Source organism: Parasteatoda tepidariorum, chromosome 8 (genome assembly GCF_982258835.1).
Source record: "Parasteatoda tepidariorum strain Cologne lab strain chromosome 8, Ptep-v5.0, whole genome shotgun sequence".
Lineage (NCBI taxonomy): Eukaryota > Metazoa > Arthropoda > Arachnida > Araneae > Theridiidae > Parasteatoda > Parasteatoda tepidariorum.
The window spans coordinates 69,166,337-69,184,353 of record NC_141762.1 but is presented as its reverse complement, the minus strand read 5'-3'; the positions used below and the strand labels follow the sequence as shown (position 1 = coordinate 69,184,353).

At 30.1% G+C, this 18,017-nt stretch overlaps 1 protein-coding gene across 1 annotated transcript in view; it reads left to right on the top strand.

Annotated features, from left to right (window-relative positions):
* The window catches only part of LOC147806266 (amyloid-beta-like protein), a 174,676-nt gene that overhangs the window by 35,389 nt on the left and 121,270 nt on the right, over window positions 1-18,017 (top strand). The gene's annotated exons all lie outside the window — the stretch shown is intronic.

The window sequence follows — 18,017 nt, the reverse complement described above, 5'->3', positions numbered from 1 at the left end:
GAGTTAAGGCATTTGGCTCTTCTGCATCACTTCCAACATAAGTTATTGGGCGAGAATTTATCATCGCCTCAATTTCGAAAAGAACAGTTATCAATTGTTCAATAGTTAGGGATGATTTACCTAGGGTTTTCCGAAGAGCAACTTTTACAGATCTAACCATGCGTTCGTAAAAACCACCCCACCAGGCAGCTCTTTCAACGATGTATTTCCATTTAATACAATTATAGGCACAAAATTCTTTCATCTTTGTATCATTCAAAATTGACCACATCAACTTTATTTCCAATTCAGCACGTTTGAAGGTACGTGCATTATCAGAAAACACTATCGATGGTAAACCACGTCGAGCAATGAAACGGCGAAAGGCTAGGAGAAAAGTATCTGTTGATAAATTTCCCACTAGCTCAAGATGAACACTTCTTGTCACCGCACATGTAATCAACAGGATGTATTGTTTACTTTCATTGTTTTTAACAAAGAGAGGACCAGCAAAGTCCACTCCAATGACGGAAAACGGAGAAGATTGCTCCACTCGTTCAGCTGGTAGCGGTGCTACAACTTGGTCTCCGGGAGAAGAATTGAATCTTCTACAAATTACACATTTCCTGAGTAGTGATTTTACTGTTTGTCTAGCTTTTAAAATCCAGTATTTTTCTCTCGCTTGCACTAACGTGTGAGAGACACTAGAATGGAAGACTCTTTCATGGGAATCCCAAATTAACAGCTCTGTTAATTTGGATTTAGCTGGAAGTATCACAGGATGTTTTTCATTCATTGATAAATCAGTCTTGCCTAAGCGTCCAGTGACACGTAAGACACCTTCTTGATCAAGAAATGGATTTAAGCAAAGCAGTTTTGAGTCTTTGGAAAGAGGTTTCTTTGCAATCAAGTTATTTTTCTCTTCGTGGAACGCTTCATTTTGAACATATTTTATCCAAAATAGTTCCGCTCTGTTAAGTTCATCGGAAGTAAGGGGACCCTTCGGTTGAAGTTTTGTTTTTAACAGGTGGACGAAACGGAGTACCCAAGCAGTTACTCTTAATAGTTTTCTTAAACTGCTATATCTATCAGGATCTATTAACTTGGCACAAACAATTGTTGAGGAAACCAAAACTTTCGGTCTGGATTCGGATTCCAACTCTACAATGTCAGCTTCAATTTCAGACTCTTGATTACATGACCATGTGTCTTCTGAGTTACTTAACCATGCGGGGCCATGAAACCATTTTCTTGAAGAAATCAGGTCCTTGCAAGAAATTCCCCTGGTTAAGAGATCTGCTGGGTTATCCTTGCCTGTGCAATGTCTCCAAACATTAGGATCTGTGATTGCTTGGATTTCTGTGACCCTATTGGACACAAATTGCTTCCATTTGGAAGCTGAGCCTTTAATCCAGTGCAGCACAATCGTCGAGTCACACCACAAAGATATTTTATCAAGATTTTTAAATAGTTCCTTGAGATGTTTCACCATTCTTGCGGCTATGATAGCTCCCATTAACTCCAATCTGGGTAGAGTTAATTTCTTAAGGGGTGCTACTCTGGACTTAGAAATTACAAAACTAGTACTAAAAGTACTTCTAGATGTTTTGTACCTGAAGTATGCTACAGCTCCAAAAGACTTCAGTGAAGCATCGGAAAACACGTGCAGTTGCACGTCTTTGTCTACTAAATTTAAATCGGGAAAATAATATCGAGGAATATTCAAGTTCTGAAGTTCATTAATCTCATCGCACCATATTATCCATTTGTCCTTTAATTCACCACTAAACTCATCGTCCCAATCGATTCCAAGTTGCCATAATTCTTGTAAAATGCATTTAACACGAATCAAAATGGGGGAAATAAATCCAGATGGATCAAATATTTTGGCAGCAATATGAAGAACATTCCGCTTAGTGCATTTATTTGCATTTAAATTTGACAATAAAGACCTTAAATCAAGTTCGAGAATATCACTTTCATTATTCCATTTAAGTCCTAAAACTTTTAAATGAGAATCAGGGTCTTCATTAATTCCTATTTCGGAATTAGAGTTTTTCCACAAATTTTTAAGTTCTTTCGAGTTAGTGTCAAATTTTCTCATAGTCATATTTGCATCCTTTAAAATAGAAACAGCATCTGTTGATAACTGAAAGGCTTCTTCTACAGAAGAACTTCCATAAAACAGGTCATCAACATAGAGGAAATTATTCAGCATTTCATATGCAAGAGGATGCGCATTTTTATAAGCTTTAATATGAGTTTTGATAGTTGCTGCCAAAACAAAAGGTGAACAGGTGACTCCAAAACAGTGTCTATTAAAATGAAACATTGTAGGGGGTTGAGTTTTATCGCAATTCTTATAATAGATAAAACATAAATAATTTCTATCAAATTCCGAAACTTGTATTTGTAAAAAAGCTCGAGCAATATCTCCGCAAAATCCGATTTTATGTTCCCTAAATTTTAAAATTATATCTACAAGATTAGCATATAAATTATCGCCGGATATAAGACATTCGTTAAGACTTAAATTATTTCCGCGTTTACTACTGGCATCATAAACTATTCTTGTTTTTGTACTGGAAGCATTTTCTTTAAAAACATCCCTATGCGGCATTGTATAGCCCACAAAACAATTAGAATTACAAGTTTCGATAATCCCTTCTTTTAATTGTTCTTTCATAACTTCATTATATCTTTCAAATAAAGATTCGTCAGCGTTAAATCTCCTTTCTAGTAAACAAAGTCTTTTTTCAGCGATCTCAAAATTATCGCATAAATTTTCACGAGCTGTCTCAGATTTCCATAAAAGCGGCGCCTCATATCTTCCATTTTCAAACCGCAACTTGTTTTCAAAATTAATTAGATGATCCGAGTTCATTTTATTTCCTAACTCTTTAGTAGTGAGAAATGATTCAATATTCCATAAACATGACAAATCATTTACAGTTGTATCTGCTAAAGTGCAACAAATGTTAAAACAAGAAGCCGCACCCTTAAAAGGACCATCTGGCACCTGACCTACTAAAGAATCTCCAAACAACGTCGGCTGAAGGAATAATTTATTGCCTATTTTCAATAACTCACCCTTTACAGTAGAATATAAGAAATCAGCACCCAACAATATTTGAATGGGTTTCTTATCATCCCATGAATCAGCGATTTTAAATCCTTGAGAAAGTAAAGTTTCTATTAATTGGGGATCAAATTCTGAATATAATTGAGCAGCGCATATTTCCTCGGTAATTAATGCTTCAATATTTATACTTGAGTAGGGGGGAAACCTACTGCGTAATGTGATATTAACACATTCGTATTCCTTTTCCGAAGGATTTCGATTTGAAAATGTGTAAACAATAAGTTTTTCTTTTCTTAAACTTTTCGCGTTTAATGCTTTAGCCAAATCCTTTCGAATAAAAGATTTTTGAGAAGCAGAATCAAAAAGTATTCGAGCTATTAGTTTTTTAAATCCATTTTCGACATGAACTTTAGCAGTGTGCAATAAAGTTGTATTATTCAATGATTGATTAGGTTTAAAAACAGAAGACATTACCGCTTGATTCTCTTGAATTTGATTAGTTTCGGTTTTATCTGGGGGAGAAGTTTGTAATAAATTGTTACTTTTTAACTTTGGGCAAAACAATAAATTATGTTGAAAACTTTGACATATTTCACAAGGTTTGATTTTAACTTTACACTGATTTAGCAAATGGTTTTTATAAAAACATTTGTAACAGCGTCCTTCCTTTTTTAATTTAAAACGTTTCTGTTCATCAGTAAAGGTTTTGCATTTTAACCCTGTATGCGAGTATGAATTACAAAAAATGCAAGAATTTTTAACAATTGTATTTAAAGCGGCTGACGTAGGAATATTTCTGTTTTTAGGATATCTAGTTTCGTTTTTTAATCTAGCTGGTTCGTGAGTTTTCATAGAAATCAAGGAAACTGCATTAGCTGCTTCTCGAGATTCAATTTCAAATTTTATGAATTTCATTAATTCACTAATATCGCCCGATTTATTATGATCTCTTTTACGATGATATTCTACTATTAAGTTATGGGGCAATTGTTTTAATAAAATCGGAATTAATAAATGACCAAAATTATCTGATGCTACACCCATAGATTGTAAATTTCTTATACTGATTTCACTTTCATCATACAAATGCCTAAGTCCCTGAATATTTGAAGAAGATTTAACTGGTTCGATTTCCAAGAGTTTGTTTACAAAACAATTAATTAAATGTTCCGATTTTCCATATCTATCTTTTAGCAAGGTCAAACACGATTTATAATTTTCTTCTGTTAAAGCGAAACCTGCTACTGTTTTATAAGCATCCCCAGAAAGAAAAGATTTTAAATAAATAAATTTGTTAACATTACTTAATGATTCATTAGAATCTATAGCACTACTGAAACTATTAAAAAATTCTAAAAATGTAGTTGAATCACCATTAAAAGTTGGAATGTTAAGTTTAGGCAAATTAATAGAAATCGGAATATTTTTACTATCATTAACATTCGAAACATTAACATTTGGAACATTAACATTATTAGTGGCAACTGATTCTTTTATTTTAAACTTTGTTAACAACAGTTTAATTTTCATTTTGGAGTCACCTATGTTTTCATCATATTCCATAGAATTTTTAATTTCTGTTTCAAAAACATCATTATCCGTGATTAGTTCCTCAATTGATTCATTAAGGTTTTTTAGCTCAGTTCGTTTTTCTTCGAGATCTAGTAAATATTCTGATAATTGTTTCTGATGAATTTCATCTTCAAAATTGAGATTCTGTTCAAATGTGTCAATTTTCGTAATTAACTTAGTACAATTAGTTCTAGCAATCTTTCGTTTTGCTTTAAGTTTATCAATAGTTTCCATTTTCGAGATAGTAAATATATAAAAGTACAGTACCTGTAAGTTCAAGTTTTCTAAAATTTCAAGAAAATAATTAATCCAGAATGAAGCACAAATTAAAATCCAAAATTCCGGGTTTCTAGGTCCAAAAAATGATAGAAAATCTATTTCGAGTTTCGGTATATGCGTGTATCTCTACCATTTGATGCCCTGGTCAGTAAGAAAACAATTAATATGAGCTTCTATATTTATTAATAAACTTAACAATGAAACAAATAATAATTAGACTGAAACAAACAAAAAAAATATAAGAAATAGGAGCTTTCAAGAAATGCTCCTTCGGGCATGAGTGCATCGAGAACAACTGACAAAAAAAAATAATTTGATTGGCGACGAATTGACGCCGCCAAAAAGAATTAATTCGTAACACTCCTGACTATCACAGCATCAATTGCTAGCTGCGAACGTTCATTCAGCAAATTAAAATTAATTTTGACAGATCGTCTAAGTCAGCGGTTCTTAACCTATGGGTCGCGACCCAAAATTGGGTCGCGAAGCATATTTCTTGGGTCGCGCTGAGTCGAACCAAAAAAGTTAGTAATGCACCAAATAATAAGTAATACCAACACCTCCTAGAAGAAGTCATTGTGGCTTACTCAGCCTAATTTTGACTTTTTTTTGGGTCTCGACATGAACATATTTCTCAAATTTGGGTCGCGGCTAAAAAAGGTTAAGAACCACTGGTCTAAGTGACCTAGCATTTTTAAGTGTGGAAAGAGAAAAATTTTAAATGATCAATTTTGATGATATTATTGATACATTTGCTTCATCAAAAGCACTGAAAATGTAGACATAGTAATTAGTTTTATTACTGTATTATAATGATATGATTATTAAATATATGTATCTCCTTAGAGATAATAAATATTTACTTTTTTATTGTTTTACAACTGCGTGTTTTTAAAATATTTCTTTATAAATATGTAAAATAAATTATAGGTATCTTTTGAACTAATTCTAGATGATTATATGCATTTCAAAATCTAGTCTTGTTCTCTCAACTACATTATTTGTCTCAAATTTAAAGCCTAGATAGAGTCTATGTCTTTATTTATTTTACTTTATTTATTAATTTGCGAGTATATTTTACATATAATATTATATGGTTTTCGAATGGGGGGGGGCGCTAAAAGGGTATTGTGCCCCGGGCGCGAGTTAAGCTCGCTACGCCACTGTTTTAGACTTTTTGAAGGTGAACTAACTCATGGACCTTGTCTAGCTAGGTTAGAAATGGGGATTTGAAAGAAGAACAATTTCGTTTTATTTTTTGAATTATTTCTTGAGATTCTGAAAAATGTTGTTCGTTTCTTAAGTTTTGGACTACCTTGTATATTTATCTCCGAAAAGATATGTATTTCCGGTTATTATGTCCAATCAAAGTTTCGCAATTACTTGAATTTGATACCGTGTAAATATTACAGAAACTTCTAATGTAATCTCCGAAAAGATATATATTTCCGGTTATTATGTCCAATCAAAGTTTCGCAATTACTTAAATTTGATACCGTGTAAATATTACAGAAACTTCTAACGTAATATTTTGAATTCTGAAAATTCCTTTATCTGAAAAATTCCTTGTGAATTGCAAATTTTTTTAAATTTTGAGAAAAAATTACGTTTTTTGAAAAAATAAGAAAAAAGGAAGGGATTGTTAGTAATATTTGAAAGACCCTTTAACGCAATAGACCGTAAGTTAAGATCACATTTCAAGAGTTCCTTATATCTATTCAATAAATTTATTCCAATATCGGATAGATTCTTTCTCTCTGAATGTGTTTATGATATAAAATTTCTATCTATTAATATCAGTTTGTTTCTTTTTCTTAAAACTTCTGAATTATTTTTCAAATTTTGTAATTCTTTGTGCTATCACAAGAAATCAGTCACTTCATGAAAACTCTTGTAACAAATTTTAAGTATCATAATTTTTTTTAAAATTTATTTTTAAATCAAGCTTAGTTGCTTACTTTATTTAGAAATACGGTATGGAAGAAAATGTATCTTTGATATAAATATCGAAATAAGATAAAATCGATAAATGCTTTCACTCTTGAACTGCAGAGTATTTTGCCAAAACCAGTCTGTTCTAATATCCAGCCTTGTTATATTGCAACTCTTATCGAATAAATTCAATCATTACAGAATTTTTGAGTCCTTCTAGAGTTGTAATAACATTTATTGGAAAGACTTTCGAAAAGATATCTCTTCCTCGCTTTATCTGATATCTGCAAGATACTACGGTTATTATTTTCTCGAATTTCAGTTTCTATTTTTCTTCTTTCTCCTCTATAAAACTTACCCGCAAAGAATGTGGAATGCGCACTTTCATACCATTTTCACTGATAGCAGAAAATGTAAGGGAGTGGTAGAACACTCCCCCACCCCCGCCTCGTGTCTTGCACACTCCTTTTCTTTCAATTGAGGTTAGAACTCATTTTCCTCCTATAGGAATGCCTTCATATTGCGTTTTTCCTTTTTTTCTCGGAAAATTGCCAACTTTAGGGAGGAGCCACATTCTTCTCTTAAACCAATATTTAGATTGGTGATTTCTTTTGGAGTGAGTGTGTTGGTTTAAATGATAAGAGAATAAAAATTAAATTTGTTAGGGTGTCGTTCTTTAGGAAAGTGAACCTATTGTTAGAAAGAAATAAAATTCTGCTGCTACATTGAATAATTTTGTTTTGTGTTGTTGTTTATCGCCTATTTTCGCTGATTTTCAAATTAAAGTGAAAATTAAAAGCTTCTTTTTAAATAAAATGTTTCGTTTCAATACTGTTGTAACACAAAGGAAACGGCATTTAGATACGAAATACCATTATTTCACTATGCTGCGATGGCTTAGTTGTTACTAGTCATGCTGACATATTGAAGTACCTGGGTTATATCCACGGTAGCGGCTAGAAGCACACCCAGTTTCAGGTTAATGGGTACATCTAGTTTGGGAAGTAAAAGAGGGTGATGCGCAATGCCACATCGTCGAACTCTTGCCGTTAGTTTCTAAAATTGTTCAGTTTCAACCCCCATTCCCTCTCCCCCAAATCGGCAACCTGAAGTTAGAGGGGGGGGGATGCATCACTTTACATTTCACTACTTTCAGTCTTCTTTTTCATTTTCCACTTCTTCTCCATCGTCTGTTTCCGCTTTTTTCCCCTTCATATCTGATTTTTTTTCCTTTTTTTTCTCTCTTTGTAATGGATTAGCATTTGAACTGTCTCTGAATCAGTGTGACTGTCTGCTTCCACGAAACGCGAGAGCCGATTATATGTAAAATTTCAACCTGAATTATTCAGAAAAAGTAAACAATATTTCCGTTACCAAACGCACTGTAACGGCAAATGCCTTTTGAAATGTCTGGTCAAGATTGCTGAAGTCTGTCTCCTCGGAGTTAAGAAGCGAAAAGCGGTGACTTACTGAACGGTTTCCCAATAAGACTTCTAATGCTTTTTAATATATTTTTCTTTTAATCCATGAAAGTTATTCGAAAAATTATTGTTCAGAATTCTTCCAACCCTAGAATTTTAATTTGCTAATTTTTAAAACTTAACAAGTTTATTTTGTAGATCAATGTATATTATCTCGAGAGCTTTATTTGCTTTTTTTTTTTATTAAGAACAAAAGAAAGAAAAAAATAAAGTAATACGAAAAGAAAAATATTTTGTGAACTTATTGTTTAAAACGCAACTTCTTTCTTTAATCAAGTTGCGATATGTAGCGAGTAAAAAGACATCAACGGGTGCTCTTAAGCGCCTTTAATATGCTTAGTTTTCCGAACCTTTTTTGAAGACGTATATGTTCTGTGTAGATAACAAATGCCTTCATTTCTGAAGCTTTTGATCACGATGCTTCAAATTACACTTATCATTTTCCACGCCTGCTTTGATACATGTATATTAACGTAAAGATAAATCTTGGGTTTTACACCAGAGGCGAATTGATTTGCTCTTTTGAATTCGTCGTAATGTGAGAAATAAAGCTGTTGTATTCGTGATCTTATAAGGAAAAAATATATGCTGCTCTAAAATAATAATATACAGTGTTTATTGCCTTGATAAGTAACAAGTTAGTTTGTGTTGAACTAACATTAGTCCCCTAGGAATGAGTTAAGCCTGTGCTGAGATGTAATCCCTCTTTAATTGAAAGTGTTCTCTGTTGTATTTCACGTTTTTAACCTGAATTTTCAGGCCAATTAACTGAGATAGAGATTACTTTTTTTTTTCTTTGGAAAATACCATCCGTTAGCGCCAATTTGTACATTTGCTAATGAATGTGATATTTTTGAAAAGTATTTAATGTTGTGTATAGGGAGGGTTTGCGGCTATGTTTATTTCTAACGTAAGCACATATGGTTATTCAGCTGTTAATATAGTGGTAGATCATATAGGGTAATTCTAGGATGGATAGCCATAGATGAGAGATGATCAGTTTAAATATCTCCTATATTTTTCAATATATAGCAGCAATGTGTTTATCAATTTGGGCAAAGCATTGCTTTTCGTGATAACATTAAGTATGTAAAATGTTTATGTTTAATTTATTTAGGAGTTAAATATTTTTGCTTGAATTAAGGATTCTGCTGTTTTTTAATGGATAGGCTATATATTTTTTTAACTAGCTGGACCTTCTAAGTCCAATAATTGTTGGAATTGCTGCATAAAAAGTAGATGAGTACTATAGTAGAGTTACGCTATAAATTCGATGGCCATCTCATCACCAATTTAAAGACATATCAAAGATCGTAGGGTTCCCACATTAAGGAGATATGGCCGCATGTTAGTTTATTTCAAAAAATTTTTTTTTCTCCAGAATTAGTTCTGAACATTTCATTATTTTTTGCTCAAAATATTTTTATGAGAGTTTAAAATATGCATAAACATTTCTTGCATTTCTTGGTATTTTTTACTTATATTTTAAAAAAACTATGGCCATCCATCCTAGCATTACCCTACGATAAGTAATTTTACTCATACCAATTTAGCTTTTAAATTTCAGATCAAAATTTTTAGCTTTGATTTATTTTTTTATGATTTTGGGTGTTCCCTTAATCATATTTTTCGTAGAGAACGACACTCTAGTTAACAATTGGTCAGTCGTAATATAAAATCCAGTCATAGGTTCTCCAATGTGTGAACTCGTTGTAGAACGGTGTGTTGATTAGCACTATGATCTTTCATGCAGTTTCGAAACTTGAAGATTTTTAAGATTCAAATTTTTTTCGAAATAACTTTTCATGTGCTTTATTCTTACGAAGGGTTCATTTATTTTTAGTATTTAAGTACCAATTCCACGACTTTAAGATACCTAGTGACCTTTCCTACTTTGTGTGTTAATATTTTCTTGATTACGTAATAATCTAAGGCAGTGATTCTCAACCACTGTGCCGCGGCACTTTTGTGTGCCGCCAAATTCTTAAAAATGTGCCGCCAAATATTAGAAATGATGCAATAAAAATTATAATGATTTTTTTTTATTATGAGTAAAGTTTAAAATAAAGAAAAGTGTATATATATATATATATATATATACTTTTTATAATTTTCCCACGCTTTAACAGCGTGATAGCATCTTCGTCGGCGATTGTATTGTCTCTAACAATCTTAAAATAAGATGGAAGTGTTTAACACACAATTTTAAAAAATGTTGTAAGAGCTGATCATTTAAGTAAGCTATGCAATTAGTAAGAAAACTAACAAAGGATAACTAAAAAAACAAATATATAAAAAACAAATTAACAAAGGATAATTAACAAAAATTAAGCTAACAATTAATAATTAGCAAAAAACTGGTTAACAAGGAATGAAAAAAAAACAGTTAATAATTATAGAAAACAAGCTAACAATTTATAACTAGCAAAAAAATAATAACTGTTACTAACTAATAAAAAATTGGTCGAAAAGAAATAGTTAATCCCTTAATAAATGTGATTTTGTAGTGCATATTATTTTATTCCACATTCAAAATTATTATCACAAACTATTTAACACAGTGTAAAATAGGTAATTAAACAACTTTTAATCTAATTTTTTCATTGTGTGCTGTCAAATTTCGAAATCGTTAAAAGTGTGCCGCAACGAAAAAAAGGTTGAGAATCACTGATCTAAGGTTATGTTTTCAAGGTTACATACTGTAATAATATTCTTCCACTGCAGGAGTTGGACAGATAAACAATCTCCCTGTGGCACCATATTTTTCTTTTTCTTTTTTTATTCCCTTCCCTTTCGTTTTTTAATCAATGTTTATAATTTTGTTAAATTTTATTGTATTGAGTACGGCTTGGTGCAGTATAGTTACTTCCTGTACTCGTGTCATTACACTCTATATATAACTAACCAGGGTTGGGTTTTTGCCGTCAAAAACTAGTTTTTGACATGACAGTGGTAAAAACCGTGTTTTTACCGGTAAAAACCGTCAAAAACCTACTGTTTTCTTTAATTTATGGCATATAGCGGACAATATATTTTCACATAATTGCCTTTATAAATGAATGTTGTAAATGATTGCTATTGATTTTGCAACTATATACATGTATTCTTATAGAAGGATATACATTCATATAGAAATATTGTAATATACTTATTGAAAATAGTGACACTTACTTTTATCATTATAGCTTGATTTGCAAAGGATTAAAAATTTTGCACTTCTTAATTGTTAGAAATAAATAAACAAACAAAAAAGCTTGGAACTATTACTAAATTCAAGAACTAAAAAGGTTTTAAAATTTGGCATTTCTTAAATATTAGAAATAAGCTAAACAAAACTTTCAAAACTTGTAACTACGAACAAACTCTAAGTCAAGAATGACTTGACATTCTTCAGTAATGCAATATGCCAAACAAAATGATGCTTGGAAATGTTGAACATTTTGTTTAGTATCCTAATATTTTACTTCAAATAGTATGTTTTGATATAATCTTGTTGGGAAAATGCAAGAATCTGTTCTTAAATATCTTATAACAACTTTTTTTCTAACTTTATTGCCTAAAAATGAATTAATTTTAAATTATAAACAGTTAAACTCAAATAAAATTACAGTTTTACCAAAACTATGGGTTTTTGACAGTTTTTGACAAAGGGTTTTTTGACATGACGGTAAAAACCATGCTATAAACCGGTAAAAACCGTCATGTGTCAAAAACTTGCCAACCCTGTAACTAACTCTAATTAGATTTAGTTATGCGCAATATGTCTGATTTTTGTGTCTACAAACGCTACATTGAGACAAATGCTGTAATAAAATTAATCTGCTGCTAGTTAAAGATTAAAATGTTTTTTTTACTATTTTTTTTATTATTAAATAAATTTTGTTTGCAATGTTTCAGATAAGAAATATAAGAAACAATTGAAAGAAGTAAGAGGTGGATAGCTGCGGGGCATAAAATAAACTATGGCAAATTTCACTAGCTTTTAAATCCTTAAATTTATTCAATATCTTAAAGAAAAAGAAAACATTGTGTGATTTATTATTTAATGCATTTCTTTGCATGAATGCATTTAAATAAATGATACATTTTATTGCTTGGAATATTATGCTTTGTTAAATCATGCTTTTGGCAAAGTATTTCTTAAATATTAAATTTTTCCTGATTTTTAAATTTTTATATCTTTATTTATACCCGTATTATTTATTGATAAACTAATTCAAGCAGTTTAAAGTTTTTTTTTTTTTTTTTTTAATTTTGTTTAATATGATCTTATTTTTTAATATTCGACGTAATGAGTACCCCAGGGATTTTATCTAATTTCAAACAATATTTTTTTCTTCCTCTTTATCAACAACATAGCATATGTAATCGATTTCCTAGAAACTAATTAATGTCTGTTTGATTATTTTTATTTTCTCCTTTTTAATCGTAAGCCAAGATTCTTAATGAAGTTTTAGCAAGAAAAATATTTAAAAAAATTAATTTCTTTGAGATAATTTTATTTACTATGTACGATCTTTTTTTATTAAAAAACGTTAGTCTGGAATTTATATGAATTTAATTCGATCTCATTAATATAAATTGAATGATTGCTTTGTTATTAATTTTTTTGTCAACGACTTGAAACAGCCCTTTAATCTCGGTGAACTAATGTTCTTAAATAATTTCTTGGAATAAATTATTTATTTTTTACTTTTCTAATATAATTTGTTTACATCAATTTTCTAATTAAATTGAAATTTTAGTAAAATGTATTCTGTTGTCACAAAAAAATACTGTGTATATAAAACGCTACATTTATTTGTATTTGATTGTATGATTACTGGTTATTATTCAAACTAAACTTTATTTGTAATTAAATTTTAAACGTAATATCTTTGATAATAAATCAGTTTTACTAATTGGGGCAGTACAATACGAAATATCCTAACAGTTTGTTTACCGTAAGAAATATCCTTATTTGCTAAAAATTTAATGAATATGAATTTCTATAGTATATTTACTTTTGCGCATTTTATTTTAAAATTCAGTTTGAGAATTTATTACTTTGAATACTACTAAATCTTTTTTCATGTAATTTTAATAAATGCAAATTTTAGAGGAATATTTACTCCTATGTGTTTAATTTTAATTACTTTTGAGAATTTATTGCTTGAAAGGCCCTTTCAATGTAATTTTAATGAAAGAATTTATTTATGAATAGTTATTTGCTTTTAACAGTTTAGTTTTTAAATTGGGTTTGATATTTTATAACTTAGAATACTAATCACCTCAAAATTGCTTGGAATTTAACTATTAACTGAAAAAGTAATTGTGTAATGTTTTGAATATATCGAAGATAGGTTGGTCTGTTATTCCTGTGGCATAGTAAATGCAAATACCTGTTATAAGTTGTGTCAAAATGACGTCACACGTTTTAATTTAAATATGCATTTTATTTGCTTTTATTTATTTTTTACTCTCTTTTAAATCTCCCATTTAAACTATTGACCTGCTATTTTTCTTTTCTTTTTTTAACGATTTTTAAGCAGATTGCATTTTTATTCAGGGTTGGTTATTGGAAATTACGACTCAGTCTTTGTACGTGGGAAAAACTTTTAAACACTGTAGTCTAAAAACTACCAACGCTTTTTTCCCCTTCTCATCTATGCACTAGTCGTGCTCTAGAGGGCGGTAAATATTTACCCTCTCATCGACATTTTTTGCGTAAATTTATTTTTAAAAAGTTAATATCTAAGATTTTGCCTTGTCGAACAAATCTTAGCCGTACACATGAGAAACTTAAAAAAAAAAAAAAAAAAAAAATGTAATAGCATTTAATTAGTAACTTAATTTTGAAGCACAAGAATTTCAACACTGATACTTAAGTTTGAATTTTGCGCAGTTATTTGAAGTCTTGCTAAATAATTCGTGCATGCATGAATTATTTCGAGTGAGAGAATTCCATATTATATTAATAAGCTAAATTTATTTGATTATTTTTTTCTCTCTTCAGAATTCCGTTCTATAAACTTTCCCTATGGTTTTTCTGCATTTAAATGGAATGTAGTCGGTTTAATTATCTTGGCTTCTTCATTTCCGGAAAGACAATATTGATCGCCTTTTATTTTTATTGATGGTTTGAGCTCTGGCTACTGCCTGGTGATTCTCCATTCTCATTTGTAGCTTTTTTATACCTTTTCAGTCTAGAAATGCCCTACATTCTTTTCGGCCGTTTCCAGACTAGTTGACGCCAGGAATGATTGTATATATGTTGGTAGGCTCTTTATTTGTTATCTTGTCTGGCAGTGGATTTCCTTCTGACTTGGAATGTTGCCCATTGGGTGACTTTTAAAAATATTTTGGCTGCAGTGAGATGCGTGGCGATTTTCTTGGCAGCCGAATAAGTGTCGTGCCGTCTTTACCAATTATGGCGATTTTTTTTTCTTCTTTTGCTAAGTTATTACTTTAATTCAATGTCTAAAGAAGCGGTTCCTAAATGGTGTTCCGCGGAACCCTAGGATTCTATGTCACAGAAGTTAGGACATTTCTAATCGGTTACGATTTTCGAAACCTGCCATTAAATTTATAATGAATTAATTATCCATTATATATTTAACATTTCTGTTATTTTTATAAAATTATTTAACACGTTCAAGCCGGCGCGGGCCACCGGTGGCCCTCGCTAGATTGTCTCATCGGCCGGCGCGTACCACTGGAGTAAAAACTGGTAACAAATAAATTTCATTCTTTTGTTTTTTTCTGGAAATAATAAAAATCCATAACTACCAATTGTTTTTTAACGGATGCAATTTTTATATTGAATTGCTTCTTCGCCGTGAAAAATTTCCTTATAGTGAATTGTTATTGTTGAGAACAGATTAACTCCTTCCGAATATTATCTAATATTGAAATAGTTCTTCTACCAGTATTTTCTCTTTTCCGCCCGCTTTCAGGCCTGGGTGTGAATAGCCGGCGTAAACGTGTTAATTAAAACGCTTGTGAAGAAAAAAAATTAAGAAATGTATTTTATTATAACTAATGATTAATGAAAAAAATGGGCATTTACGAAAAATTGCATCGGTATTTCGCGTTAAATAAAAATAACAATGAAGTATGTTTCGCTAAATTTTATTGACATTCACGCTATGAATTTAAAGCTAAATTTTATTAATCGATCCAGTTTTCAAGATTCCAAACACAAGTGACATTTCCGCTTCAAGAAAATGCCACTGAGTAAAATTAAAATGGCTTGCTACCAATCATGTACCTTCGATAACATTTTGAAGTCAATGGAGGTAACCCCCTTAGAACGACCAACCTTTATTAACGACCCCTTTTTACTTAGGAACAGAGAGTGACACGCTTTCGAGAGGTTTCACTTTATCAATTTTATTTAGTTTATTTATATCATTAAGGTTTCTTTCCTCGTGATTTATTTATTAATTTAATTAATTTTAATATTGAAAGATTCAAAACAGTTGGTTATATTCATTTTATATTAGCATCTATTTTTTAAAAAAATGCTATTAACTATAAATAAAATGCAACGAATCTTTTCATTGTATCATTTTTCGATATCTAGCATTTATCATTTAAATTTCTCTAAATGGCAAATGTTAGTAAGATTATATAAATTCTTGCAGAAATGTGTTAAATTTTTCTTTTAAAAGATTCCCGAATTACTGCAGTTATTACATTTACTACTAATTCTCCCATCTTTCTATGGGCATTAATGTTGTTTAGGTTTCAAGTTTAACAAATCTACAATTCTCTTTCTTGTTAAACTTTACAATGAAAGTACATTTCAAATTTAAAAAAATCCCACTTTTAAAGTAAGTTTGTATTATGCAATCTATTATTATTAATGTTGATAAAAGTTTTCCCTAGAGATTCTAAGTAAATTTACCGAAGTTTTTAAATTGTTTATTTATTTAAAATTGTTTATTTGCAATAAAATATTGTCATTTTGGAGAACTCTTCTGGGATCTAAGCTTGTATCAAATTATTTGAGAATTGCTTTTTTTTCTTTCTCGCATTTAACGAGTAAAAAAGAAAAAGTTTTTTTTTATGAAGAATTTTTTGCATTTATTTGTTAAAATAAAACTGTTTAGAAACAAATAATCTTAAAATTGCCGGATCAAATTGTTTATGATATTTTGAATTGGATAAAGAAAAAAAAAAAAAAAGTAGGAATCAAAATTTAAAACGCTTGGTGTCAGTGTCCTGTAACCGAGAAAAGAAATAAAATAATCGATTGACAAATATTCCAATTTTTATTTTATTGTTCGAACAAAATGGTTGTGGTTTCTGAAATTAATAAATAAAAAATTCTAAGCAATTTTTAAAATCGTTTGCTTTTTTTAAAATTTCTTTGTTATTTTTTTCTTTAATTTATAAGTTTAGTTTGCAAATATCTTAAGAAAATATTTGAATATTATAATTATATTTTCAGTATGGTTTTTGGTATTTTTTTTTATTTGCAGACCCCAATAGAATGACTTCAGAGAATATAGTTAATTTACATATTACTTTCTTTTTTCTATTTAAATATTTTTCATTGAGCGTTCCTTGTTTTTTGTATAGAGTTTTAGAAATGTTTGTTCTTCTACCTTATAAAAAAGAAAAAGCAGATAAATGTTATAAAGAGATACATAAGATTAAATTATTTCCTGGAATATTGCAAACGGAAAACATTTTTTCCTCAGTTAAATTCTTCAGAATTCACCCGTCTAGTCAATTCAGAGAATATAATTACTTTACACGTCACTCATATTTTTATTTATTTTCATTTAGCTTTCATTTAATTTCATTTGGTTTTTCATTTAACATATAAAAAATTTTTTCTCTCTATTAAATTGTGAAACAAAAAAATACATATAAACGTTATAAAGAGATTCTTAATATAATTTTTTTTCCTGGAATACTATCAGTTATTGCAAACAAAAAACATATTTTGCTTAATTAAATTCTATCCAGAACACACCCATAGACTCAGTTCAGAGAATATATTATTTTACATATCAGTCATCTTTTTATTTAAACGTTTTTCATTTAGCTTTCTTTTTTTTTAAATAAGAAATCTCCCCTTTTTTCTAAATTGTGAAACAAAAAAATACAGATAAATGTGATAAAGAGATACATAAGATTAAATTCTTTCCGGGAATAATACCAGTTATTGCAAACAAAAAACATATTTTGCTTAATTAAATTCTATCCAGAACACACCCATAGACTCAGTTCAGAGAACATATTATTTTACATATCAGTCATCTTTTTATTTAAACGTTTTTCATTTAGCTTTCTTTTTTTTAAATAAGAAATCTCCCTTTTTTTCTAAATTGTGAAACAAAAAAAATACAGATAAATGTGATAAAGAGATACATAAGATTAAATTCTTTCCGGGAATAATACCAGTTATTGCAAACGGAAAACATATTTTGCTCAGCTAAATTCTCCAGCAGTTGCGACTAGATTCGATCTCACGCAAGAATTCTATCGTGATTATCCTGGATCCCCCCTATCGTGATTCCTGGAATATACCAGATTCGAAATCTGAAGGTACACCTTATTATAGACTTATTTTTCGTTTTGTTCCTTTAATAAGAACTTTACCATAGATCAAAGTGCCCACGCAGCGATCTGTTCCAGAAAGTTTGGATGAATCCAGAACTCCTGTTTTCCCGGAAGGTGGGTCCTCGCGAAATCCCTGG